At 44.0% G+C, this 26,418-nt stretch overlaps 1 long non-coding RNA gene across 1 annotated transcript; it reads right to left on the bottom strand.

Moving 5' to 3' along the window:
• Positions 1-18,331: 18,331 nt before the first annotated feature.
• Positions 18,332-26,162, bottom strand: LOC122459335. Its single transcript, XR_006279950.1, has 3 exons — positions 26,015-26,162; positions 19,943-20,071; positions 18,332-19,010 (listed from the first exon to the last, which is right to left on the bottom strand). It is a non-coding gene; the product is annotated as an uncharacterized LOC122459335 (long non-coding RNA).
• Between the last annotated feature and the right edge of the window lie 256 nt (positions 26,163-26,418).

Below are 26,418 nucleotides of genomic sequence, written 5' to 3' on the forward strand. Positions count from 1 at the left end.
AGCCTTTTAGGTACATTATGTATATTTTGTGTTTAACTTGCATCATTTAAATGATTAAAACAATTAAATGAATCTTTTAAAAACTATTCCTGGAATGAGAATTTACAGTAAATGCTAATTTTCAACACTGAGCAAATATTTACAGATGAATGAAAATAAGAGTTTACAATGAAAATGCGGAAGAAGATCTTGAGTTGTAGTAGTGCTTGTTCTGCAAGCTGTTATAAAAACATCTTTTTTTTCACCCCACTACTGTGGCATATCATTCAATAAAGTTTATTTTTGTAGCTGCTATACTTCAGCACCACCCTGTAGCATAGTTAAACTATTTACTATTACTATTACTGCTGTCTTGCTGCCAGTTTGGATCATCATCATCATTTGTTCACATTGGAAAGGGTCCTCCATGGAGATTTGAAAAGATTGTCAGGCTGACGCTCAGAAACAAGAGAAACAGCCATTTTTTATGACTACAGTGACCACAAATCTTGCATAGCCAAGAGAAGCATTAAGAGTAGCACTGAAGATGCATTCTAAGTACACACTTGCTGAGTTATTGATGGATAATAAGAGGTTAGGTTAATTGTACAATACTATTTTTGCTGTTTATTTAGTTAGTGGGATCATCTTCTCCATAGCCATTCGGAGAATTCAGTTCAGCTTCTTATGCCTGAGTCAGAAAGGACTCCCATGAAGCATACGTAGAGGAACAATGAAATTCAATTACTCCTCTGCTTATACACTCAGCTCTTGTTCAATGGTAGCTAGGTAATTGGATATGGTAGGAAGCAGGAGAAGAAAGCTGACTGGCAATTGGTGCTATTGTTCCTCACCCTTACTCTGATTTTTATTTTCCCTGGTGTTCATGATTCTTAAGTTAGTATGTTCTTGTCTGTATTGTTGATAGCTGCTTGGTATTATAGTAGCAGAAATACTCTCTTCTCTGGCACCAATATCTCAATGAGCTTGCCAAGCTTTAGCTGTGGTATATTGTGAAGCACCGATGGGCTAAAGGTTCATTTCAGGGATGGCATGCTGAAGGAGCCACAAAGCAGAAGGCATGAAGATGTTGTTCAGCTTGAACAAATGGGTGCATGGGGCTAGCATTTTTGTCAGAGTGGAAGAGGCAGGGAACAACGTGGCAAGACGTGAGTGGTAGGCAAATAAGGAGGGACAGAGTAGTGGAGAACCTTGAAGGTGTTAAGAATCTTGATGTAGTGAAACGTGTGGCCAGTGGAGAACTTCATAGATAAGGAAAGGGTGTTTTAATTAAAATGATGGGAAAGAATGATTTTAGCGGCTAATATTTTGTCTGAAGTGGAGAGAGATAAGGTTACTATAAGGAAATACAATTGAAACCCAGATAAGGATTTTGGCTGGTTGAACAGAAAGTAAAGGATGGCTCTCAGAAATGTCCTTGAGGACAAGTGGCAAGTTTTGGACACAGCCCAGATGTTTTGGGGAAGAGAGAGGGAGTTGAACATGATCCCTAGGTGAAATGCCTGAGTGATTAAAAATCCTACCAACACAACACAGTACCTTGCATAACTTTTCCTCTGGGAAGAGGATGAGAGAGAAAACAAACCACATGTGACAGAAAAATAGTCATGTTGCTTAATGTATGACTGGACAGTTTACAAATACTGTGATGATGAGGGCATTATAAGAATCTTTGTAGTAGCAGTAGCAATAGTGATGGAGGATGGTGGGATTATCAACAGTGACAGGGAACATTGGCAGGGTTTCAGAGGGAAAATTAGAAATTCTGTGTTAGCTTGTTAAATTTAAGCTGATGAAAAGTCCAGGAGGAAGTGTCAGACAAGCTGAGAGGCAGAATTGGTGGAGGGGGTGACAGGTCAGAAATCTGACCATTATAGTGGAAAGCAGGCATCAAAACTCACTGGAAAACAATAGTAGCTACAGGATAGGCTGGAGGAAAAATGTGGGTATGATGTATGATTATCTATAAAATCTTGTGACTGTCCCTATTTTTTTTAATATACTGAATTTAGGTACTTCAAGGTTGGGAGTTTATTTACTGTACTCATTCACTGACTTTTTTATTTTTTTAAACTCCTCTAATTATAATGTGTTTGGTCAAATTGTGGGGGCTGGGTATTCATGCAGAGCTCCTAATGATTTTCGGTGAGACATGAATATAAATTTGAGGACAGAATTTAGATCACTTTGAAACTTTTCCCTTTTGTTGTTTTTACTGCTGACAAAGGACAGTGTTCATTCTATTGCCCAGAGCTGTCTTTGTGTCTTTTCATTTCCTTAATTTGCTTTTGTACCCGTGATGCTCTATGGAATATTGGTGACCATTTATGATATTGTTGACACCAATATTATAAAATTGCAAGGAATCTGACCATATATGCCATGTAAGGTGTCTGAAAATGTTATGATTTGCCAAGTATGATGATCCTGTTTTTGTTTGTATCACCTTTGTATTGTGAGTTATAGATATGTAGGGTATATCTGTGTTTCCAAACCTGTCTTGTGTTTCTGGGTGACCCTCACAGACAGATTGACATCAGCACTGCCTAGCCTGTTCAAGGGTCATGAACTGAACAATGAAACCATTGAAAGGAACTAGGGGAAACACCTTATGAGTCAGCAAGGCATATGGTATGCCTGTGGACAGAGAATTCAAAGGGCTTGGCTATGCTTGTGAGTTACAGTGCAATAAAGGAGCCACGGACGCGCTAGCTCAGTACCCCTCCATACTGGTAAGGCACACAGAGCACTCTGACTCCACAGCTACAGCACTGTTGGCAATCCACCTCAGTGGAGGTGGATTAACATTTGAGTGGAATAACATTTGCTGTGCCCCTGCTGGAGCACCGCGGTGCCAGTGTGAACAAGGTGTTGCAGTACTGCACTCTGATCAGCCTCCAGAAATGTCCCATAATCCCCTTAAGTCAAGTGGCCACTCTTGTCATTGTTTTTGAATCGCTGCAGGAATGTGGATATGCCCTTTGAAAGCTCTGTTTCTGACAGCTGGCTGCTTATCTGCAAAGCAATCCATTAGTGTGGAATGCTGTGTTTCTGGGGGGGAGAAGGGTGGGGAGTCTGCTGCTCTCTGAACTTGAAAGACAGCATGCTGACATGTTCTCAGCCCCCCCCCATAACCCACTCTCTCTCCCCCACATACACACTCCCTGTCACGCTCCACCCCATCCCCTCATTTGAAAAGCATGTTGCAGTCACTTGCCTGCTGGGATAGCTGCCCACAATGCAGTGCTCTCAATGCCACTGCAAGTGCCGCAAATGAGGCCATGCCCGTAAACTTGAAGCTGTCAGTGCGGACAGACTGCAGTGCTTTCCCTACCGCATTCTCCGAAGGCAGGTTTAATTCAAAGCGCTCTACATCTGCAAGCGCAGCCATGCCTTAAGGCTTTTCCATGCTGTGTGCTGTGAAGCTTTTGTTTGGGCAACAGGAAGTACAAGCCACATGGAGATGATACAGCTGCCTTTTTATATTCCTTTTGCCATTTTGTCTTCATTCCTTCATCCTAATTCTGGAGCAACTTTTCTACAAACTGAAGCTCTGAACAAAGGACTGAATGACCCATCCAAGGGGTGGATGGATTTTAGATGGACTTTCAAGCCAGCAAACTCACCAATATTGCTAAGAACCTGAAAAATGGACTTTGAATCTCTGTATGTAAATGATAAAACACTCCGATAACCTCTTCCTGATCTTTCTTTATAATAAACCTTTAGTTTCTGACACTAAAGGATGGGTTGGCAGCATGGTATTTTGGTGTAAGATCCAACCTAATATTGACCTGGAAATGTGGGTGGCCCTTTGGGGTTCAGAAGAACATTTTGTATAGTGAACAATTTTTTTTTAAAGTAACTTTTCACTGTACTGGACTTTCATGCTGATTGCATTCCAGTTCTCTGGCTCCTAATAAGGGGGCTGTGTGATTTTTCGTTTTTTAGCTTCTTGATAACCATTGTGGGGGATTAGACGTGCAATTTGTGACTGGTGGTGAGTTTAACTTCAGTGTTACCCACCAGTTTTGGGAGTGTCTGCTCTCCCTTTTGTAGCTTGCCCTGACCTTGGCATTTCAGTGAGGGCTACCCCAGTCCCCTGGGTCACAGTACCTTGTTTGCTCATCTGTCTTCAAGAGAAGAATACGAAGGATAAAATAAATTTCTGCTCTCCAGAGATCCACGAACCGCTCTTACGAAAATCTGGGAGGAAGGCCAAATGGTGGGAGCCCAGTGTCTGAAAACTCTCTATCAGTGTCTCCAATTAAGGGGAAAAAGGCTGAGATGTTGAAGTTGCAATATAAGAAACTCTTGACATTACAGTTCTGATGTGGTCTCTTTCAAAACTATAGCCTATAGAGATGGTTGCTTATGTTGCATAGAAATGTGCTGGACTTTAAGTAGGCAAAAAAATCTATTCGTGGAAATAGGCTTGTCAAAAGTCAAGCAAGGCCTGGTAAAACATGAGTGAAGTCAAGAGGCAATTCAGAAGCAAATTTAAAGCATAACTTCTGGTCATGTTGCAAACCTTTTTTGGTTCTAACTGGCTTATAAGTGTCTTACATAAATTAACTCATTATAGATAGCATTTTCCAAAATATTATCAGTATGGCATTGACTCTGATGTTAATTAAGATCATGCTTAATGTTAAATAGCCAATAAGAAAGTAGAAAATATTTAATTATGGTAATTGTGGAAATATAGATATTGTAAAAGGTGTATTTAATGCTAATTAAGGAGCTGTGACAGGGTGGAGGAGGTCTGGAGGCCCCAGATGGAGGCCTCACAGCCTTACCTCACCCCGCCCCAGAAGAGAGCAGAGAAGAAGTTCTCCATGCAACCTATCGGAGGGGCTGCTGGAACAATCAATCAGGGGCCAGAAGGGCCATATAAAATGAAGCAGCATAGCACTCAATTGCTTCCTGGAGCTCAAAGAGGGACGATCTGGTGGCTGGAAGAGTAGCAGGACTGTGGTAGCTGGAAGAGTAGCAGGAACAGCTCACTGCAGGCAGGACTGAGCCCAGGGAATGCTGCTGAAGTCCAGGTGCTAGGTGGAAGAGCAGCAGGACTGGTCAGTGCAGGCAGACTGAGCCCAGAATCTAGCCAGATCAGGCAAGGGTACTGTGATGAGCTCTGTTGATCTGGTTAAAACTGTTGGGCTGTTAAAGAAGGCAGTGCTGCTGATAGAGCCTTGGTGCTATGTAACCATAACAGAGCCTTGAGTAAGAACTAGACACTGTTCATCCTGGAAAGGGTGATAGTCTGTGGGACTCGGCTGGAGCAATGGGTCACTGAAGACCTGCTGAAAGAACTATTGGCCGGGGGATGCTTGCAAGAGGCAGGTGTTGCCCAGTTTTAAGAACCGAAAGAAAAGCGGGCTCACACCTGATCAGGAAGGGGCCACTCGCGAGAGACCAGTGCTGACCCTATTAGATGTGGTGCTGTAAGTGATTGATTGATTTATAAAAGGGCTAGCACAGTAATTTTAGAGTGGCAGGACCATCCACTATCAAGGTTACTGTTAGAAAGGATTATGCCCATTTTTCCTGTCTGGGCACTGATTGCCCCAGATGCATCATTCCATTTAGAATGTGAGTATAATGCAGTGTATGGTTATCCTGTAATGCCTGCTTGTTTTAACTATCTTTCTTTTAAATGGTGTGTTTAAAAACAAACAAAAAAACCCAACACTAGTTTTATTACTCATTACTCCACTAAATTAAATGATCTTGTTACACCTCTGAAGGCTCAAATCTTCAAGAATTCTTTGTTTTTTTTCCCCCTTGTGTTTAAACCATTAATTGGGAACACATAAATCAAGTGTTACAGAATGAGATGGGAGAAAGAGGACTTTTGACAGAAAATCTAGGATGCCTCTAAAAGTGGCGGTAGCAGCAGAGATGTACAAGTCCATTGATGCTTATGGGTCTGTTATGACTTATGAATACCAACAGTAGTTGTCTGAATCTGTGGCCATTGGTCAATGGGATGAGTAGGCATCCTATTCAGAAATAGTTCCTTTGCTTTGGAAGTACTAGAAATGTATTTAATTCTAACTCAGGAACCAATCCATGCAACAAACCTCAATGCCAACTCTGCCCACGTATCCACACCAGCGACGCCATCACTGGACCTAACCAGATCAGCCACACCATGACCGGTTCATTCACCTGCACGTCCACCAATGTAATGTGTGCTAGCAATGCCCCTCTGCTATGTGCATTGGCCAAACTGGACAGTCCCCTACATAAAAGGATAAATGGACACATCGGATGTTAGGAATGGCAATGTACAAAAACCTGTAGAACACTTCAACCTCCATGGACACGCATTAGCAGAATTAAAGGTAGCCATCCTGCAGCAAAAAAACTTCAGGACCAGACTTCAAAGAGAAACTGCTGAACTTCAGTTCATTTGCAAATTTGACATCATCCACTCAGGATTAAACAAAGACTGTGAATGGCTAGCCAACTACAAGAGCAGTTTCTCCTCCCTTGGTGTTCACATCTCAACTGCTAGAAGAGGGCCTCATCTTCCCTGATTGAACGAACCTCGTTATCCCTAGCCTGATTCTTGCTTGCATATTTATACCTGCCTCTGGAAACTTCCACTACATGCATCTGACAAAGTGGGTATTCACCCACAAAAGCTTATGCTCCAATACATCTGATAGCCTATAAGGTGCCACAGGACTCTGCTGCTTTTACAGATCCAGACTAACAAGGCTACCCCTCGGATACTAGAAATGTATGTTTGTTACCTTAGGTGAGTGTGCTGTGCCCCCTTTCCCTACTTAAGCCTGGAGCAGGAAAACATGTGGGTAATGCTGGAAGAATCATGGTAACAAATGAGCCCAATTGCCAGTTTTGGGTTCACAGCCCCAGATGCCAAGACAAGGCAGAATTGAGGTGTCTTCTGCACGTAGGAGAGGCAGTGAAAGAAGGAAAGGTAGCATCTCTAGGACTCCCTCCCTGCTTATGGGGATGCACACCACTGTAGGGGTCTTTGTACCACCATGGGCTTCACAGCCAAGTTTCCCAAGCTGGAGGCACAGCCTGTTGTAGGAGTCCTGTTTGGGAGGAAAGGGGTGGGCTGACATAGCTTGCTTCCTGAGCCAAAAAAAGAACATAATCAACCTGAAGGAATTGGCGGCTGTGATTGCAGAGCCCTTGGCCATTATCTTTGAAAACTCGTGGCGAACGGGGGAAGTCCCGGATGACTGGAAAAAGGCTAATGTAGTGCCCATCTTTAAAAAAGGGAAGAAGGAGGATCCTGGGAACTACAGGCCGGTCAGCCTCACCTCAGTCCCTGGAAAAATCATGGAGCAGGTCCTCAAAGAATCAATCCTGAAGCACTTAGAGGAGAGGAAAGTGATCAGGAACAGTCAGCATGGATTCACCAAGGGAAGGTCATGCCTGACTAATCTAATCGCCTTTTATGATGAGATTACTGGTTCTGTGGATGAAGGGAAAGCAGTGGATGTATTGTTTCTTGACTTTAGCAAAGCTTTTGACACGGTCTCCCACAGCATTCTTGTCAGCAAGTTAAGGAAGTATGGGCTGGATGAATGCACTATAAGGTGGGTAGAAAGCTGGCTAGATTGTCGGGCTCAACGGGTAGTGATCAATGGCTCCATGTCTAGTTGGCAGCCGGTGTCAAGTGGAGTGCCCCAGGGGTCGGTCCTGGGGCCCGTTTTGTTCAATATCTTCATAAATGATCTGGAGGATGGTGTGGATTGCACTCTCAGCAAATTTGCGGATGATACTAAACTGGGAGGAGTGGTAGATACGCTGGAGGGGAGGGATAGGATACAGAAGGACCTAGACAAATTGGAGGATTGGGCCAAAAGAAATCTAATGAGGTTCAATAAGGATAAATGCAGGGTCCTGCACTTAGGATGGAAGAATCCAATGCACCGCTACAGACTAGGGACCGAATGGCTCGGCAGCAGTTCTGCGGAAAAGGACCTAGGGGTGACAGTGGACGAGAAGCTGGATATGAGTCAGCAGTGTGCCCTTGTTGCCAAGAAGGCCAATGGCATTTTGGGATGTATAAGTAGGGGCATAGCGAGCAGATCGAGGGACGTGATCGTTCCCCTCTATTCGACACTGGTGAGGCCTCATCTGGAGTACTGTGTCCAGTTTTGGGCCCCACACTACAGGAAGGATGTGGATAAATTGGAAAGAGTACAGCGAAGGGCAACAAAAATGATTAGGGGTCTAGAGCACATGACTTATGAGGAGAGGCTGAGGGAGCTGGGATTGTTTAGTCTGCAGAAGAGAAGAATGAGGGGGGATTTGATAGCTGCTTTCAACTACCTGAAAGGGGGTTTCAAAGAGGATGGCTCTAGACTGTTCTCAATGGTAGCAGATGACAGAACGAGGAGTAATGGTCTCAAGTTGCAATGGGGGAGGTTTAGATTGGATATTAGGAAAAACTTTTTCACTAAGAGGGTGGTGAAACACTGGAATGCGTTACCTAGGGAGGTGGTAGAATCTCCTTCCTTAGAGGTTTTTAAGGTCAGGCTTGACAAAGCCCTGGCTGGGATGATTTAACTGGGACTTGGTCCTGCTTTGAGCAGGGGGTTGGACTAGATGACCTTCTGGGGTCCCTTCCAACCCTGATATTCTATGATTCTATGATTCTATGAACCTGGAGGAATCTGCAGGGACTGAGTAAGATGTGGCTGCCCTCTCCCTACTTGCAGGAAAGAGGGTGCAGAGAGAGGATCCTGAGTCCTGCTGTCAAGCCCATGTGGGGTGCTGCAGCTCCCCTCTTCCCCCTCCCCCAACAGGACATGTGGTGGTGGCTGCTGCTGGTGTGGCATGGGCAACTTCATGAACGTGCTCCCAGACACTTTAGACTGGAACCTGGCAAGATACTGGGTCCCCTCCCACCACCCTTGGCTGTTGTGGGATGATGCTGAGGTCCACGTGGTGGTGCAGCCATTGTGGGGACAGCATTGGGCCCGGCTTCCTTACCTCCTTCTGACTTGGGAGGAGGGCGGACCATAGAGGACTTGTCTCCTCTCATGCTCTGGAGGATCCCAGTCCGGCTGTCATGGAAGCATTGAGAGTGGTGGCCTCAGGGATGGATTCCTTTATATAGCTTTCCTAGGGAATCATGGACCTCAAATTGCTGCTCCAAGTGGGGAAAGATTTCCACTGGACTTTAAAGAGGACAGGAGACCACTGGCAAGGCACCGATGCTGAAGAAGGGAACTAAGGAAAGCCCCCACCCTATCCAGATTGAGGGGCAGACTAAGACAGGGAGATCTCAGTTGACAGAAACCACGACCTCATCTGGGACTGTTCACCTTGCGGCTGGTGGACAACAGATTCTGGGTGTTCATCTTGTTGGCCAGCAGAAATCCACAAGTGATGCTCAACCAACTGTGGAACCCTGGCTTCTGACAGCCACAGGTCTAGCTGAACGCAGTTGTTCTGAGGATGTTCAGGGTCTATAAAGCCTGCTTTACTGAGCTCACAGAACTTAGAGCTTGGGAAGGACTCCAGGATATGTGACCTAAGGTATGCAGTGTTGGTGCACCACAGGTTAGCTCCCTTCACAGGAATCCCACAACTACAGAAATTCTAGGGCTATTAAATACTCTGCCCAGGATATACAGTTGTAGGATTGAGGCCATATTGTTTAAGGCACCTTTTTGTGGTGACCACCTTTGGGGCCTTCAAGGTAAGTGAGTGTGCCTACCACAGTCATGGGCAGGTCCAGATGGGTAGCTGAATTGTTGGGAGATATGGTTGTCATCCAGTGCAGTGTCACTGCACTTAAGATAATCTAAAACAGACCAGAGTGGGAAAGTGGCACATGGTGTTGTAGCAGGCATGTGCGATATATGCCTGTGTTCCATAAGGGCAGTCAAAGCTATCCTAGCTATATGGAACCAGGAGTTGGGGCTGCTGTTTATACATGCTCTTTCCTGACAAGAAACCAGTTCACTGAGGTATGAAAAAAAGCATTGGCTTATTGCATTCTCAACCGGGCTAACTTTGGAACACCCTTCTTTCAGGATTGGAGCAGCAACATCACCAGCACTGGAGGTTTTTGACTCTTGTAAGATTCGGGCCATAGGGTGCTGGAAATAAAATATAGGACTCGTCTGCCCCAGAGGAAAGGTTGCTGGCTCTGAGTGTAACTAACTCTTTCTGGATTCCAGAGGATATCCAAAGCATAGCCCATGTTCTGATTTGCAGGCACTCCATAGTGCATTGGGTCCACAAAAAGGCAGTCAGGTCAGCAGGTGGATCGCTTCTGGGTTTCAAGACCGAAAGCTGTATGCATTCAGAAGGTTAGCAGGAGTTCAGATGGAGAGGCAGGGTGTGGGATCCTCTCTTAATGTGATAGACTGGCATGAGCTGGTCCTAGCACTTGTTGATGCTGCTTGTTGAGGTTGGGTTGATTAAGAAATTGTGGCTGTGTCAGCCAGCTGAAGATAGCCGTACAGCTCAGCTGTGGTCTGTTTGTCTTCAGTGGTGTGGCAGACAGGGCATGAATTGGCCACAGTGCTCATTGATGGCCAACCTATAGCCACTTAATGTCCTGATTACTCACCTAGGGAAAATGATTATGGGGACTGCACTGGGTTAAACTTATGGATTGGGATATAGGGGGATGTGGAGCTGATTACGCAGTTGTGGCCTCACCTGTGACGGCATTTTCCTACAATATCATTGGAAAAAATGTGCTTCAACTTAATTCGGTACCTCTGGACTCCATTATATTAAATACGTTTTATGTATTGGGGATTGGCTGTAATTTCTCTAGGGGGGAGATGTGGGGAATGTAAATGCAGGCAAGTGTTATGAGCTTCAAAATACTATTTTAAATGGGCCAAACGAGGGAACTTTTGGGACACAAAGTTAAATGGGCTTCCTAGGAAATAACTGGGGGGAGGAGGTGAATGCAAATTGCCACCTGTGGACCCAACTTCTTGAAGCTACACCTTGAGGGGGGAACCGTTGTCTGAAGAGTGTCTATTCCCAGAATCTATAGCTCAAAGGCCAAAGCTGTATAAAGGAGAAGCTGACTGACTGACTTGTGGTGGTGGTCTGATCAAAAAGCTGCAGGTTTATTGTTTTCTCCAATGCTTTCATATTAAAAAAAAGTCTTTGCTTAGAAAGGATGGTGGGGAAACCAACTGTGAGCAGTTACATTGTTTATAGCCTCTACAGAGAAAGTGAAGTTCAGACATTGGTCTGTTGAGGTTGTCTGAATTGATGTGGATATTGTAGCGTAGGCAGGAAAGTGTGCAGCCTGGAAAAACCCTGGTAAGGAAGGAGAGAGACGTTGGTCTCTGCCCAAGAGATGTGGTGGCTGGGGAAGCTTAAAAGTGGGTGCCCTTACTGGGTTGCAGGGGGGAGGAAGGGGGGATATAGGTACAGTTACCCTGAAATGGGACATTGCTCTCGTTGGTTTGGTCAGAGATGTTTGCAAGATGAATTTGGTCAGGGGCCATTGAGCCAACCTGTGTCAATAGAGGAATTAAAAGTATGAACCATGATTTAGCCAGGATAGTGGGAAGAGGGGTGGTGGTGCTAACACTGAACAATATCTAATATGATGGCCCAGTGCTCTTTAAGGAGAATGGAATTCATGTACAAAGCTGGGGTTGAGATTTGGCTTCTTGACTTGGGCACCATGCCTGGTGGGTATGGGGTACATCCATGCTAATTGCTGGTGCTCAGAGTGGCTGGTGTCCAGTGTGGGGTAAAGCTGAAAGGGTCAACTGCAGGAGGTAAATGAGAACCAGGATTGGGCAGTTGGACCTTGTGCTTGTAGAGGGGAGGAGCTTGAATTCTCTGCAGACTGAAGCTCCTCCCCAACCAGCCTTGTGGTCTGTCAATCCACCTCCCTTATGCTGCGGGCAGGAAGAGGTCTATCCTGAGAAGGAGGTGGTGGTGGTTTTGCTGTAACTCATAGTGGAACCAGTTAAATGACTGATTGGAGAAAACCAGGGATGGGCAACCAGGGTAGTGTCCCTCCCCAAGGTATAATTAATGAAGTTGCAGTGTGCCGTGTGTTTGTCATCATTCACCTGCTTGTTTTAGTCAAAGACCTTTTTGTCACTGTGGGCCACTCAATGAAAATGTTTCTTCAGTTTGCAGCAGTGGTCAAAAAGAAAACCTTAGGTTGCACAGAGAATAGGATAGAAACTACTGAGGAACTCGGTTGCAATTGTGTTAATTTCTGGACACCCATCTTCAAAAAGGGATAGCAGAATTAGAAGGGAATGGTGGGTATCCAGAGATGGGTGATAAACACAGGAATTACTGTGTGTGTAGAAAGACTAAGATTGGGGCAGTATACTTTTGTTTTATAAATCTAAATTATAAAAAGGTATTTTTTTTCTTAAAATTAGAAAGGCGGCATATAGGGGATGCAGTAGAGGCATGCCCAATGATGAATGGTACAGAGAAAGTAAATGTGTATGTGCCAGTTTTCCCTGTATTTTAGAATACAAAACCAGGCAGAACTCATTGACACAATTCAACACTGTGGTCAAGAGGTGAACAAGGTCCTTCCCTCTAAGGATGTGTCTGTGTGGAGGGAATAAAAAGGATGACTTCAGACTACACTCAGAGGGCCCTCTCTCTGGACTTGATATTGCTGGCAGGTATTCCAGGGCAGGGCCAGCTTCAAAGCTTTAAATCCTCCTTGCCCTGGGTTTTGTCCCTTGCATCACAGCAAGTTAATCCCCAATATGGACAAATATGGACTATCATACTTTCTCTGAAGCATCTGGTACTGATCATAGTCAGAGACAAGATAGTGGTCTACTTGGACCATGGGTCTGGTCTAGTTTTAACAGGGAGAAAGAAAGGGTGAGAAGTCCAGACAAATGGAATCAAAGCTGAAAAAGGGGATTTATGGAAAGGAAGAATGGCTGAACAGCAGGGAGAGGAGCAGGAATAAAAATCAGTGAAGGAGGACTAGATCTACAGCAGGGGTCGGCAACCTTTCAGAAGTGGTGTGCCGAGTCTTCATTTATTCACTTTAAGGTTTCGTGTGCCAGTAATGCATTTTAACGTTTTTAGAAGGTCTCTCTATAAATCAATATATTATATAACAAAACTATTGTATGTAAAGTAAACAAGGTTTTCAAAATGTTTAAGAAGCTTCATTTAAAATTAAAATGCTGATCTTATGCCACTGGCCCATTCAGCCTGCTGCCAGCCTGGGGTTCCATTCACCTAGGCTGGCAGCAGGCTGAGCAGGGCAAGCGGCCCAGACCCCGGCTGGCAAGGGGCTGGTAGCCAGAACCGCAGACTGGCAGTGGGCTGAGCAGCTCAGCCTGCTGCCACTCAGCCCGCTGCCAGTCTGGGATCCCGGCCCTGCCCACATACCTTCTCCCTGGTTCTAGCCCATATATTCTCTCTCTCTGCACTGAGCTGAGGGTGGGAGTACACTGAGCACAGGGCTGGGGGGTGAAGGAGCAGGCTGGGGGTTAGGGTGTAGGGTCTGGCCAGAAGCTAGAATGGGGCTCAGGATTGGGGCAGGAGGTTTGGAGGTGGAGTGCTTACCTGGGCAATTACCATTTGGTGTGAGGGGTGCAGGTGGGAATGTGGGGGGGGTTAGAGGGGGTGGAGGAGCTTCTGTTTGGTGCTCAGGGTGGGGGTGGGAATGTGGGGGGTGCAAGAGTCAGAACATGGGGCTGGGGGCATGTGAGGAGAGTGCAGGAGGCTGGGTTTGAGGGGGGTGCAGGAGTCAGGGCAGGAGGCTGGGGGTGTGGGCTGGGGTTGTGGGGGTGCTCCTTGCCCTGAGTGGCTCACAGCAGCGGGCTGGAGGGGATATGCCCTGATTCCACCCCTCTTCTCCAAGGCCCCATCCCCACCCCTTCTCCACCTCCTCCCCGGAGCAGCGAGTGCGCTGCAGCTCTGCTTCTCCCCCTCCCACACAAGGGCCATCAGCTGATTGGCAGCAGGAAGGGAGAGGAGGAGGGGCAGGAACCCCACATGCTAGGGGAAGAGGCGGGGGCGGTTACCTGCCCTGCAGCAGCAGCCAGCAGGACCAAGCTTCTTCACACTGCCCCAGCACGGGGAGGCTTTTTAATGGCATGCTGCTGCCTGTGGGGGTCCCTGCCTGGGTTTGGCAGTGGGCTGAGCAGGGCTGGTGGCTGGGACCCAGCAGGCAGCAGCGTGCCATTAAACATCAGCTTGTGTGCTGTAGGTTGCCGACTCCTGATCTAGAGGAAGAAGGCAGAAAGAGAACCCCAAAAGTGAAGGAATAAAGGGTTGGAATCCCAAAAGGCAGACAACCGGGCAGATGGACAGAGGATTTGGGATAGGCTACTCTCATTTGGCCCTTGCACTGCATGAGATTGGCATTCAGTGCTGCTTTTGGTCCTTTAATAGTCTCACTTCCCCAGCCACTCAATCCTTAAACAAGTTTATATAAGGCAGAGAGGGGTAAAGCACAGCTTAAATGTCTCTTCAAATAAATTTAAAACACTCTTTAAAGCATTTGATCAGCCAGATCTTAATTGATTTATCAATAGCTTCTGGCTTATGCTCAGTTAAGCTGTAATCAGTAGTTAATGAACTAATCTTCACATGAACTGTTCATGAACTGCTGTAATGTATTTTGTTGACTGTTCCTCAAACAGACGCGAGTTCCACATTCTCCAAGTAGACAGTCAATGTCACAAGCCCATTTAAAAAGCAATTGTAGAAATGTCTTTTTCCTGGGCTCTCAATAGCAGGATGTGAGACTTCTTTTTGTGTGTGTGTGTGTGTGTGTGTGTGTGTGTGTGTGCTGGGTGAATAGCTGAAATGAGACCTGTCTCTAAGAAAACTGTTGCCCTTGCTTCTGTTTTGCATATTTTTCAGTGCTCTCATGAAGTACCACTGAGAGTGATCTAGGACAGTGGTTCTCAAACTGAGTTGGTTTTAATGGGGTCACCTAGGCAAAGGCAAATAACAATAAAAGTAGTTCTATTAAATTACATCTATTTTATTTTATAATGCGTCATTTCCTCTTCTCAGGCACATGCCTGTTGGAGCTGTCTGAAATAGTTACCTAGCAACCTACTTAGCACCTTGTGGTTAAAGCCAGTTTTAAAAGTTGTTGTAGAAATAAGTTTAGCAATGGACCATTTTCTGAAGAAATGTGGTGTAATGAAGAGGGGTCGATTGCCATGTGTGGCAAAAGAAGGGCTGACCATGAGGATCTGAGCAACAGTGTGGTGGTAAAAAAAAAAAAAAAAAAAAAAAAAAAAAAAAAAAAAAACCAAACAAACAAAAAAACCACAAATACAATTTGGAATATGGATTTACAGAGGCTGATTTTGAGGAGGGGCCTGTGGCCATAGCATGTGGTGAAGTATTGGCAAAGGGAGAACTTAAAACCATCAAAAATGTTGTGGCGCTTGAAGACATGGCACAGCTCTCTTCAAACAAACAAAACCACTAGATTTTTTTTTCCCAGTGACAGCTGAGAGCTAAAGGGCCAGAAAACAGTACTGAAAATGGCTACTACAGCAAATGAGAGCCCATGAGTAAGGCTGTGAGTCTCTCACAGAAGTCATGGATTTCCTCCAGGACCTCATTGACTTTTGCAGCAGCTGGTGTGGCTGATCCCAGGGCAACCCAAGCAACTAGCCCTGAGGCCAGCTGCCCTGGCTGCTGTTTGGGCAGCCCCAGGGCCAGCTGGCCCTGGGGGTCACCCAAGCAGCAGCTAGTATGGCTGGTCCTGGAGCAGTCCTGTAGGCTGTCAGAGCAGCAATTTCCCCAGGGGCTTTGGAGCAGCGGGTGGCTGGGGACAGTCAGCTCCTGCTGGCAGAGCAGGGGCCAGGTGTCAGCTCCTGGTAGCTGCTCCTGGGGCCCTAGTGCAAGATTTAGTTGGGGTGCAGAATTCATATTCATGTCACCCACAGATTTCTTTGCTTCCCTGCAGAAAAATGACTTTCTGACGGGGAAGCAAAAGAAAGCTGCAAGATCAGTCATGCACCATTCCCTAGCTATGCAGGTGCAATGTTTCAGGCACCCAGAGCAGCTGGCTGAGAGGTAAATCGCCACAGGGTTGGGGACACCCCAGCCAGTGGCTCCTACTGTCAGCCAGGATCAGTAGCTAGTCCTGGCTGGGCTGGAGACAGGAGGATGGGACTTCCTCTTCCAGCACAAGGAATGGCTTGGGCTGTGTCAGACCCATGCCCAGAAACATCCCCCAGCTGCAGGAAGCTCAGCATTCTCCTCTGCTTCCTGCTCCCATTGCTCCTCCTCTCCAGGGGAGGAGAGGTCACTGCATGGGGAGCTGCTCCCCCCCATCTGCCCAACCCCCATGTATCCAGACCTCCCATACTCGGACACCGCCGCCAAGCCTCACCCCATACACCAAGAACCCCCCTAGCCCTCCATACCCAAACCACAACCCATTGAATCTCAGCTCCTGCATCTGGAGCCCCCTACACCCTGACCACCCCACACCACTGACCCCCAACTCGCTGCATCCAGACCGCTCTACTGAGCCCCAACCACTTTCAGGAAGCCCCTGCAGAGTCCCATTGCCCCTGCACCTGGAACTCCCTGATGAGCCTTGGTGCATCCAGATCCTCCCCCAAACTTAGGACCCCCCCATTGAGCTGCCTGCACCCACGCTGTCCCACATAGAACCCTCTCACCCCACACCTGGATCCCTCCACCCTGAGCCGCTCCACACTTGGATCTTGTCTGCCTGCCTGCCCTGCACCTGGCACAGAGGGGCAGGGCCCCAGAGTGTTTCTGGGCAGACCCAGGCCTTGTGTTGTGTCGGAGTCAGGTACAGAATGTACAGGTACTCACCACTGAGTCCATGTCCCAGGAGTGGGGAAGCTACAGGATGTTCTCTCTCCTTCATGCAGCCAGTGGCCTGTGCTCCCCACTGCCATGCTGGAGCCTCTGCATTTATTTATTGACAAATACAATTTGCAGAATATTTCAGAATTTTTAATTTGACGCAGAATGCCCTCAGGAGTATTCCATGTACCAAGGAAATGGATTTGATTATGTTGGGGCAAGGTCCAGGAACTCTACTTGATTCAATTTGATTCCTGTATCTAATGACCCTTTTGCCAAGGGTATTCACAGTATGGCAAATGACATGACTGAACAAGTGATCACCAAAATCAAGCAAAGTCCTTTTTCCCCCCCGTCCCATTCAACTTGACAAAATGACATATGTGTTGGGTGCTGCTCAGATGCTGAGATGTAAAATTCCAAGAGGAATATCTATTCTGCCAGTCATTACCACAGCTCTTTGTGCTTTTGGAAGCTTTTTTCCCCTCTCGTTTTGGCTTGAAATGGCAGTGCTGTGTAGAAATTTGCATTAATGGTGCTCATGCAATGACTGGAAAAAAAAAACCCAGCAGGCTAGTCACCCAAGTGCAGGCTGTTGCACCACAAGCAGTTTGAACTCATGGTATTCTACACAGGCAAGCTCTAGTTGCGTCAAAAAAAAAAACGGGGGGGCCACCCATTCACACAGTCATCTTCATCAAGTGTAGCTCAACAAGTGTGTGTCTGTTTGGAGTTTTGTGTGATGAGATGGGAGCCGAGCACCATCACTTTACCACACAAGTTTGCTGGTTGTCTTCGGGAAAGGTTCTCAATCGTTCGTTTGAGCTCGGAGAGGAAGTGAGAATTTCTTTCAGACAAAGATTCCCTGCTGGCGCAAGTTTGCAAATACGAAATGGCTTACTTTGCTAGCTTACTTGGCAGACATTTTTGAATGTCTAAATGTTTGAACTACCTTCAAGGGCAAGACACTTCTATCTTTTCTGTCACTGACAAAATTGAAAGTTGGATCAAGAAACTTTTTTTGTGGTATGCTCATGTGGACATTGGCAATATCAAAGCATTTTTTTTTAAACTGGTTGCATTTTTGAATGAAAACGCCTTGCCCGAAGCATGACTTGCAGGCCATTATCATCAGCCACCTGGAAAGCCTTAAACTGCAGTTTTGGTAGCATTTCCTGAAGAGGATCGGAGAACAGTGGCATGGATTGGAAATCCCTTTAATGCAGAACGACTGCAAATGCTGTTATGGCACTTACAGCAGACATGCCAAACCTACTAAAAAAACCCCCACAGAAATGGGGCGCTTTTTTGAGCTTGTGAGTTGCTTGTTGGCTAGTTTTTTGGCTTGTAGCTTGTTGCATGTGGGGTGTTTGTGTGTGGGTATTCTGTTTTTTGTTTTTTTTGTTTTTTTTTTAATAATTATTGGCTCCTGGCAAGCAGGAGCAAGCAGGGACAAGGCGGAGGGAGAGTCAGGGGCGCACAGCGGACCCACCACAGTACCCAGACTGCACGCCAGGGGAAACTAATCACATAGAGTGTTGGGGTTCTTAGGGATTGGCTTATTTTTGGCCTTGTTTTGAAAGGGATTAGCTTGATTTTTGGCTTATTGTGACAGTCGGGGTGCTTATTTACCGCATGAAAGTTGGCAACTCCAACTTACAGTGAAAAAAGCATTAATGGATGTGACATTGATGCTGAGATTTTTCTGAACAACTTTTTGCTAACTTCTGGATTTGTGTGTGAGAAGAACATACAGAGCTGTTATCTGCAGCATTGACCACTCATGCCACCTGTGTGAAGCTAGCTTTTCAGCAGTGACTTTCCTGAAAAACACATACAAGATCCATTTCACTGATAAAGATGACAAGTCTTTACCTCAGTCACAAAGAGCCCCACTTCAAGGATTTGTGTTCATCAGTACAAGCTCATCACTCCCATTAGGTACGTATTTTATGCATTTTATTTTATTTTTTTACTGCTGGACTAGAAAGATTGTCTTGCGATTGTATTGTGAGTTTAAATATTTAGTGGATAGTGTTTTTTTGTAGATGCATCCTTTTAATGCATTTTTAAATTTAAAATATTAACTCTTCTAGAGTAACACAGGGCCCTGGCGTCATGTAGTACTTTTTTGTTGTCAGAAGGGGATCTCAGTGCAATGAAGTTTGAGAACTGTTGATCTAGAAATGATGCTCCTTTAGATCATGTCCGTCCATCTAGGAGCAAGAGCAGCTTTTGAGTGGGATGTAAAAAGAGTAGATACGGAGTAAAAACGTAAGCTAAACTTCCCAGGATATAGAGCCAGGCAGGAATATGAAGCTGGTCAACAGAAAAAAAAAAATTGACTTTCTGATAGGGAACATAACTACCATTCATAATCCAGAGGGTCAAGGATATATTAGTAAAACTAGTTTTTTGTGAGTTGAAAAGGAGCAATTTTCTTGCAATTTTTTCTAAATAAACAGTGCTGCTTTCTGTACAGCTCCTTACTGAGATTTATTAAACCCCCATTTTATTTTTGATCACTTCACATTTGCACACATCTCTGGGATACAATTACAAATGGGCATTAAGGAAAGGAGAGTGGTGTGTGGTTTTTTTTTTTCCCCCTCAATCACAGAAAGAGGCATTGTGTTAAGAACGCAATAATCTCTGGTTATTCCATTGTTCAGGCTCCAGTAACTGATGTGCATTCAGTAAGTGCAAGTTATAAGTGCACTTTTTCAACTGAGAAAAAACAAAATAAACACAATATTTAATGCACAATATTAGTGGAAGTCATGGAGTCTTAGACCTTGATGACACTGTTCCAAAACAGTGGGTGGTTTTTTTAAAATTTAGTTTAATGAAAAAAACCTTACTTCAAAGGAATTTCTTCTGTTTAAGCCCAGTCTGGGGATGCAATTAAAGAAAAAGGCAAATGTTATATTATACATATACTGTGGTGGTAGTTATATCAACTGCTTATTAATGGCTATAGAAAACCAATATTTACTCTCAATTTTCTCAAAATAGTTGTATTCTTAGGAAACAACCAAATAGAGGTACTGTAGATACATCAGTTTACTGTATGTTACTTCGGGAGGAAAAAGGCACAAATCAGATGCACACAATGTATATAAATAAATTAAAGAGGAAAAAGATTTACAGAACAAATGGCTGCTATGCAGACAATGGCGAGAGTGCAGCCAAAGAACTACAAAGAACATTGCTGCATTCCTCTTCCATTTCTTCAGCATGATGCTTCATCTTTCTGTACAGTACTGTAAAATAGAAACTTAAGGAACACTGTAAGTTAAATCGCACTTCTAAATATTTACTTAAGTTTACTACAACTGAAAGAGCTGAGAGGAAAAATATTTTTCTCTCTTATTGTAGAATCAGTTCCATGTTTCCCTCTACATAGTCAATTTCCTCTTAGTGTGGGTCTTTCACATGGCAAAGAGGAAAACAAAAAACATGTAAAAAACTGAACAGGTCTTTATAAAATCTCAACTGACAGAGGTTCTTGGAAGTAGGTGTGGTGTCTGAAACCAATTTTAAATATATTTTACAATAATTGAGATTTCAGGTAAAACTTTCAAAAGCACGTAAATTCCATTTTCAAATGTAAGTTAGGCTCCCAAATACTATTAAGTCAATGGGGCTTAGGCTCCTAACTCACTTAGGTGCTTTTGAAAATTGTACCCTTTGTTGATTGTCCCTTCGAACATATAACCTGATTTCATAGGTTAGTGCATTAGAGTTGTATCTATTTGCCATAGCTATTTCTTTATTAGGAATCATAAACTCTGCATTATAGGTTGATTCATACCTTTGGATGCATTGTTTATCTTTGTACCATTGTTCCTTTCTGATTTATTAATTTAGAAGACCTTTCACGTATTTCGGTGTGTGTAATATACCTAAGGGTATGGAAAATTTCTAAAGAGGTTTCACTGCTCTGTACAAGCTGGTCCAGCAATATAAAAAGCGATTTTGAGAATATTTTTATCAACAAAGTTTGACACATCCATTTGGCTACCGGTCTTTGGATCAGTCATGAGTATCCAGATAACAATCATTTTTTTCATTAATTTTTAGCTTGAATCATAACACATCTATAAATGTGTTCCACAAGAATGTTGTTCCATATTCTCTGTTCACTGTTTGCTATTCTTCATTATAAAGTATCATTCACTCGGAGCAGAAATAGTATGCGACTCAGACAACCAATCACACACTACAAATGCTAAATAACCAATCAATCTGAAGAGTTTGTGAACAATCCATAAACTGAATTTTATTTGACCTTGACAAATACTTATGAATAACCAATAGAGCTACAGAATTCATGATGAATTTGCAAATATGTGAACAGAAAATGGTCTAAGTTCCTCATAACTTACTCACAATGAATAACTCAATTAGCTCCAGTATTGTGATAGTTTATACTGATTATCATGCAGTGTAAAGGAACTTCTAATTGTTTTTATGGTATGGTTGAGGGGGTGAGAGAGATTTTCTACATAGTCATAATTGTATTCATGTTATGTATTAATGCCTTTAAAAGAATAGAGAGAAGAGATTAACTACAACTAATATGCTGAAACAGAGGAAAAGAAAATTGAGCATGAATATTTGGAAAGTATTCCTAACAGTGAGTTCTATTAAACTGCTGAATTGTTGCCCCAGGGATGTGGTAGAAGTCCCATCACTTACATGGCTTGAAATTTAGACGGGATCAATAGCTCATCCATTGCAAGGGACAAAGCTGCATTGGTAGAAGGGATCTGTCCAAATAGGTCATTATCAGTCTTTAAATGTTGGAAAATCTGAAAATACAATCTCCTACCCCTTTGACCAAACATTGTATGCATTTGTCCTTTTCTGATTTCTTTTTCTATACTAGCAGCAGTTTGTTTAGCTTACTGGCAATATTAGTGGTGTTGCATTCATAAAGATTAAAGGTTAGAAGTGCTACCGTATTCTGTGTGAAGATGAAGATTTTTAAATTTGTAGAGCTATTAAAAGAAACAGCTCCTTATAGCTTTGTGATACAAGATTATTTCATGTTATGGTATGTTACATGTAGCTTTTACCCTGCATATTTTATTAGTAGCGGTTCACCACCATAACAGCGTGTATAGATAAAAAGCTACTCCTTCACTCATATTTTACCAGAAGAAAGGGATGAGATCATATTGGGAAATACTAAATCCTGTAGCATGACCAAAACATTTGGGATTATTCTATAGAGCAGTAACAAAATTATCATTGAAAACAACAATGTAACTCTTTGAAAAGAGTGTTTCATCAGAGATTAACTGTATTGACAGCTTCTGTGATTCAACAAGCATTTTTCTATGAGATAAAGCCCCCATCTAATTTTTAGGTATTGCCTGATTGCTACTAGAAAAATGGTTGTCAATAAATAGACTCATTTTCTAAGTCTGATTGGCAATTTCCCCATTACTCTGCCATATGGATAAAGTACTTGCTGTCTTACATTGTGCTGACTGTAAGAAAGCAGAATTTGGACCAAGATTAATGAAATCACCAAAATATTTGTTTTTGTGCACACTTTATTGACATCTCTAAATGGGCCTGCCAGAACCTCTTTCCCAAAACCATGAGTTTAATATAGTTAAGTCATTTTTTTAGTGGATTCCAAATTTCTTGGTCGTCATTCCATCGTCTATATCCTCCAATACCTTTTCTGGGCCTTGAGTATTGGCATCAGGTGCTCAGGCCTCCTGCTGCACCACTTGCTAAAGATGAACTGCCTCTGAACTGTTAATATGTCCTAACATAATATGGGAAGTCATCAAGCCAAATTCATAACTCCAGGATTGACAGTAGCTCTAAGCACTGGATTGATCAGGCTGTGGCTCAAAGCAGAGATTAAGCCATCACTGGATGAGGCACTACCCAGCTCTGAAAGAGTGGTGGTGACTTTGGAAATGAGCTGGGGCCTTCCTGCACTGTAGATCACACTGTGGTGGGTGCCACTCACCCCTACTCCACCCCCTCACAAGGGTAAGAACAGCATTCTGAATTGGCCAGTGTCTAAGGCTGATTTAAAACTGCTTGGTCGAGTGGAATGTGACCATTTCATTAAAATAAAGTATCACAGAGCTCTGAGATGGGTAATTGACACAGTTTAATTATTGCCCAGTGCTCTGAATGTCAAAGTGAAAAAATACAATGAATTTCAGGTAAACTGTGGGAATAACATTGATGCTCTTTAGAGATACAAGGAGTCACCTTAAGTCTGATTAGCTGCCTGGTCTGGATGACCATGCAGACTAAAGCCCATTAACTAATGCCCAAGGCAGATAGAGGGGATAAGAACTAGTATGGGGCCCAGATACAATTCCCCAATTCACCCTGGCTGGCGGTGTTAAACTTATTAGGGGTTGTCACTGAGCCTAGAGTACCAGAAGATTGACCCTATGCCAAGTGGAAGTGTTCCTGGGCAGAGAGGGTGGCATATACAAACGTGTGTGTGTGTGTGTGTGTGTGTGTGTGTGTGTGTGTGTGTGTGTGTGTCTATGTATGTTTGTATATTTTGTTACTTGTATATTCCATTAGTATGAATAAGTAAAATATTTGAATATAGATTCTACACAAATGCATGTGCAAAGAGAACTTGTATATTGCATCCAGCAGGACTTGTATATTGCATCCAGAAACAAGCTGATACAGTACACAGTGTATGGAATACAGCTCGCATGGCTAAGTAACATTTGTGAGGTCAATTCTGATCGTAATCCAGTCGAAGATGAATCCATATTGAAGTGGGGAATGCTCACAAAGCATGACTGACAAATACTTGAATTAAGAGCTCTTAAAAAGAAACCCATTGTTTGACAGTTCCTCTGACTCTAATGTTCTCATCTCTGTTTTGCATAAATATCTGGTTTGAAAGGATTTTCATGCTTCTCTTGACATAAGTTCATATACAGATTGGTGACAGTATGCAGAATGGAACCTTTTAATAGGCCATTCCAAAGCAGACAATAATCAAAAATGGCAGGAGATTGTCAGAAAGGAAAACAAATCATATATAAGAAGGTGGTTTATGCCTCCTAGAAATTTGGGTGTGGCATACAGAAAGTCAATCTGATGAGTTCTACCTCTGTTTCTGTTGCCAGACCTGGCTATTAGCAGCATAAAAGCACCCGTGTGGTGTTGGGATGCTGAGGCACACTTCTGCTGTATTGGAAAGACCATGAGACCAAAAGTTGTCTCTGTCTCTCACTAGATTCATAGATTATGAGCCCTGAAGGGACCACCCTCTGCAGAGCACAGGCCATAGAATCGCCCCGAAATAATTCCTAGAGCCGATCTTTTAGAAATGCATCAAATTGTCTGTGATGGAGAATCCACCAGGACCCTTGGTTAATTGTACATGTTGTTCACTTTCATCATTAGAAATGTAAGCCTCATTTTCAGTTTGTCTAGCTTCACTTCCAGCCCTCTGATCGGGTAATATCCTCTATTAGTTGAAAACCCCATTATTAAATATTTGTTCCCCATGTAGTTATAGACTGTAATCAAGTCACCCATTAATCTTCTTTGTTAGACTCAAAGAGCTCAATCTATTCAGTCTGTCGCTATAAGGCATGCTTTCTAATCCTTTAATTGTTCTCGTGGCTCAACTATGAACTCTCTCCAATGTATCAATATCCTTCTTGAATTGTGAGCACCAGAAATGGACATAGTATTCCAGTAGTGGTCACTCCCATGCCAAATATAGAGGTAAAATAACCTCTCTGTTATGTGGTTTGTACCTCGGAGCAATTGGTGTATGGCATAGAAAAGTCATCTAGTCAATTCTGTCTCTTAGAAACAGAATAAATTGTCAGACCTAGCCCTCAGCAGCATAGAAAGAGCTGTACATTAGGAAGCTACTTGGAGCAAGCTTCTGAAGTGTTGTGAGACTAAGACCACCTTTGGTCTTAGTCTTCATTGGCCTAAGAAGTTTGACAATAGTCTAATAACTCTCATGCCTGTGTGGCTTGTTGCTATTACAGTAAAGTTCATTGCTGGTACCTCATTACCTTTGGTCTCCCTTTTCACTTAGCTTTCGCTGTTTTCTGCATCCACTTGCTGTACATTGACGTGTATACTCTTTATGGCAGGAGTCATGTCTAGCACTATGGGACTACAATCCTCAGTGGGGCCTTGGGCTATTCATGTTACACTGTTGTTTATATTACTATTGTAAGCCCCAGCTGGCTAACCAGAATCTGGGTTTGGGCAATCAACGCCCACATTCATAGTTGACTGTGCTGTTACTGTTGCAGATTCTAGGCATTTGATTGCCAATATAGGCTATAGGTTGTGAATCAAAATTGTATTGAGGGGGAATTGCACATTCTATCTGAATTTGTTGAGGGTCGTAAAGGGTCACAGAGGTGCTCTAGTTCAGTGGTCTTCAAACTAGGGCCACCGCTTGTTCAGGGAAAGCCCCTGGCAGGCCAGGCCGGTTTGTTTATGTGCCGCAACCGCAGGTTCCACTGATCATGGCTCCCGCTGGCAGCAGTTTGCCGCTCCAGGCCAATGGGGGCTGCAGGAAGGGCAGCCAGCACATCCCTCGGCCCGTGCCACTTCCCACAGCCCCCATTGGCCTGGAGCGGCGAACCGTGGACAGTGGGAGCCACAATCAGTGGAACCTGCCAGGGGCTTTCCCTGAACAAGTGGCGGCCCTAGTTTGAGAACCACTGCTCTAGTTAACATAAAGTGTATAAGTGGTTCATGCTAGCTTGTGGTATTTCTGATGCTATCTCCCATTGCTCTGAGGTCCAAAGCACAAGGGCTTTCCCTTCCAGTGTTTTGAATTAGGTGTAGCATTAGGCTGGGGCTAAGTAGGCAACTGCGTAGGGCTCGTTGTTTAGCATACTGGGTAGTCTTGCTCACTTATCAACAGGCCTGTCCGAAGTCACTTTGTTGTCCAAATACTGTCTATCCACAGACCTCCATTCTTACCCCCATCCCTCCACTGTTGCTTCACCTGTCATCTGGGGTTTTCCTGAACTCCATACTCTTGGTAACTTTACTCTGTGAGGTGATGGCAGGAAATAAATCAATGGGGACACGGCTTCAGGTCAATAAATAGTTGATGCAAACAAAAATGCTTTCACTCAAAGCTTCTACATTATTTAGTCTCCAGCACTTGCACATGTCTGCAACAGGTTAGTAGGGCACCTCAAATTACACCTAGATTCATATTTACCTAGGGTCTTGAGGAGGTCTCCAACAGATAACTGCAGATGTCCAGTGACCAACTTTCTGTCTGCAGGAGAAGTTGAGAGGCATTCAAGTGTCCACTGAGCCCAGATTTCTTCCTTTTTTTTTTTTTTTTTTAAATACCTGATTTGTTAGTATTACATAGCTTCTGCTCAGCAGTTAAGTGGTGTGTGTGTGTGGGGGGGGAGGGGGTGTTGATGAACAAGCTAAGTGTGGAATTTTCCAGCCTGTCAGACAGGGAATTTCCCTCAGTTAACCAGTTGTATTTCACATGGCAATAGTTAACTATTGCCAAACTTTCCATCTTGCAAAACTGCATGCTTTGGAAAAAGCTCGTCAGGAGGGTGCAGGGTCATGTTTACTATTCATGGTCATTCACTCCCCGGCCAG

Source organism: Dermochelys coriacea, chromosome 3 (assembly GCF_009764565.3).
Source record: "Dermochelys coriacea isolate rDerCor1 chromosome 3, rDerCor1.pri.v4, whole genome shotgun sequence".
Taxonomy (NCBI): domain Eukaryota; kingdom Metazoa; phylum Chordata; order Testudines; family Dermochelyidae; genus Dermochelys; species Dermochelys coriacea.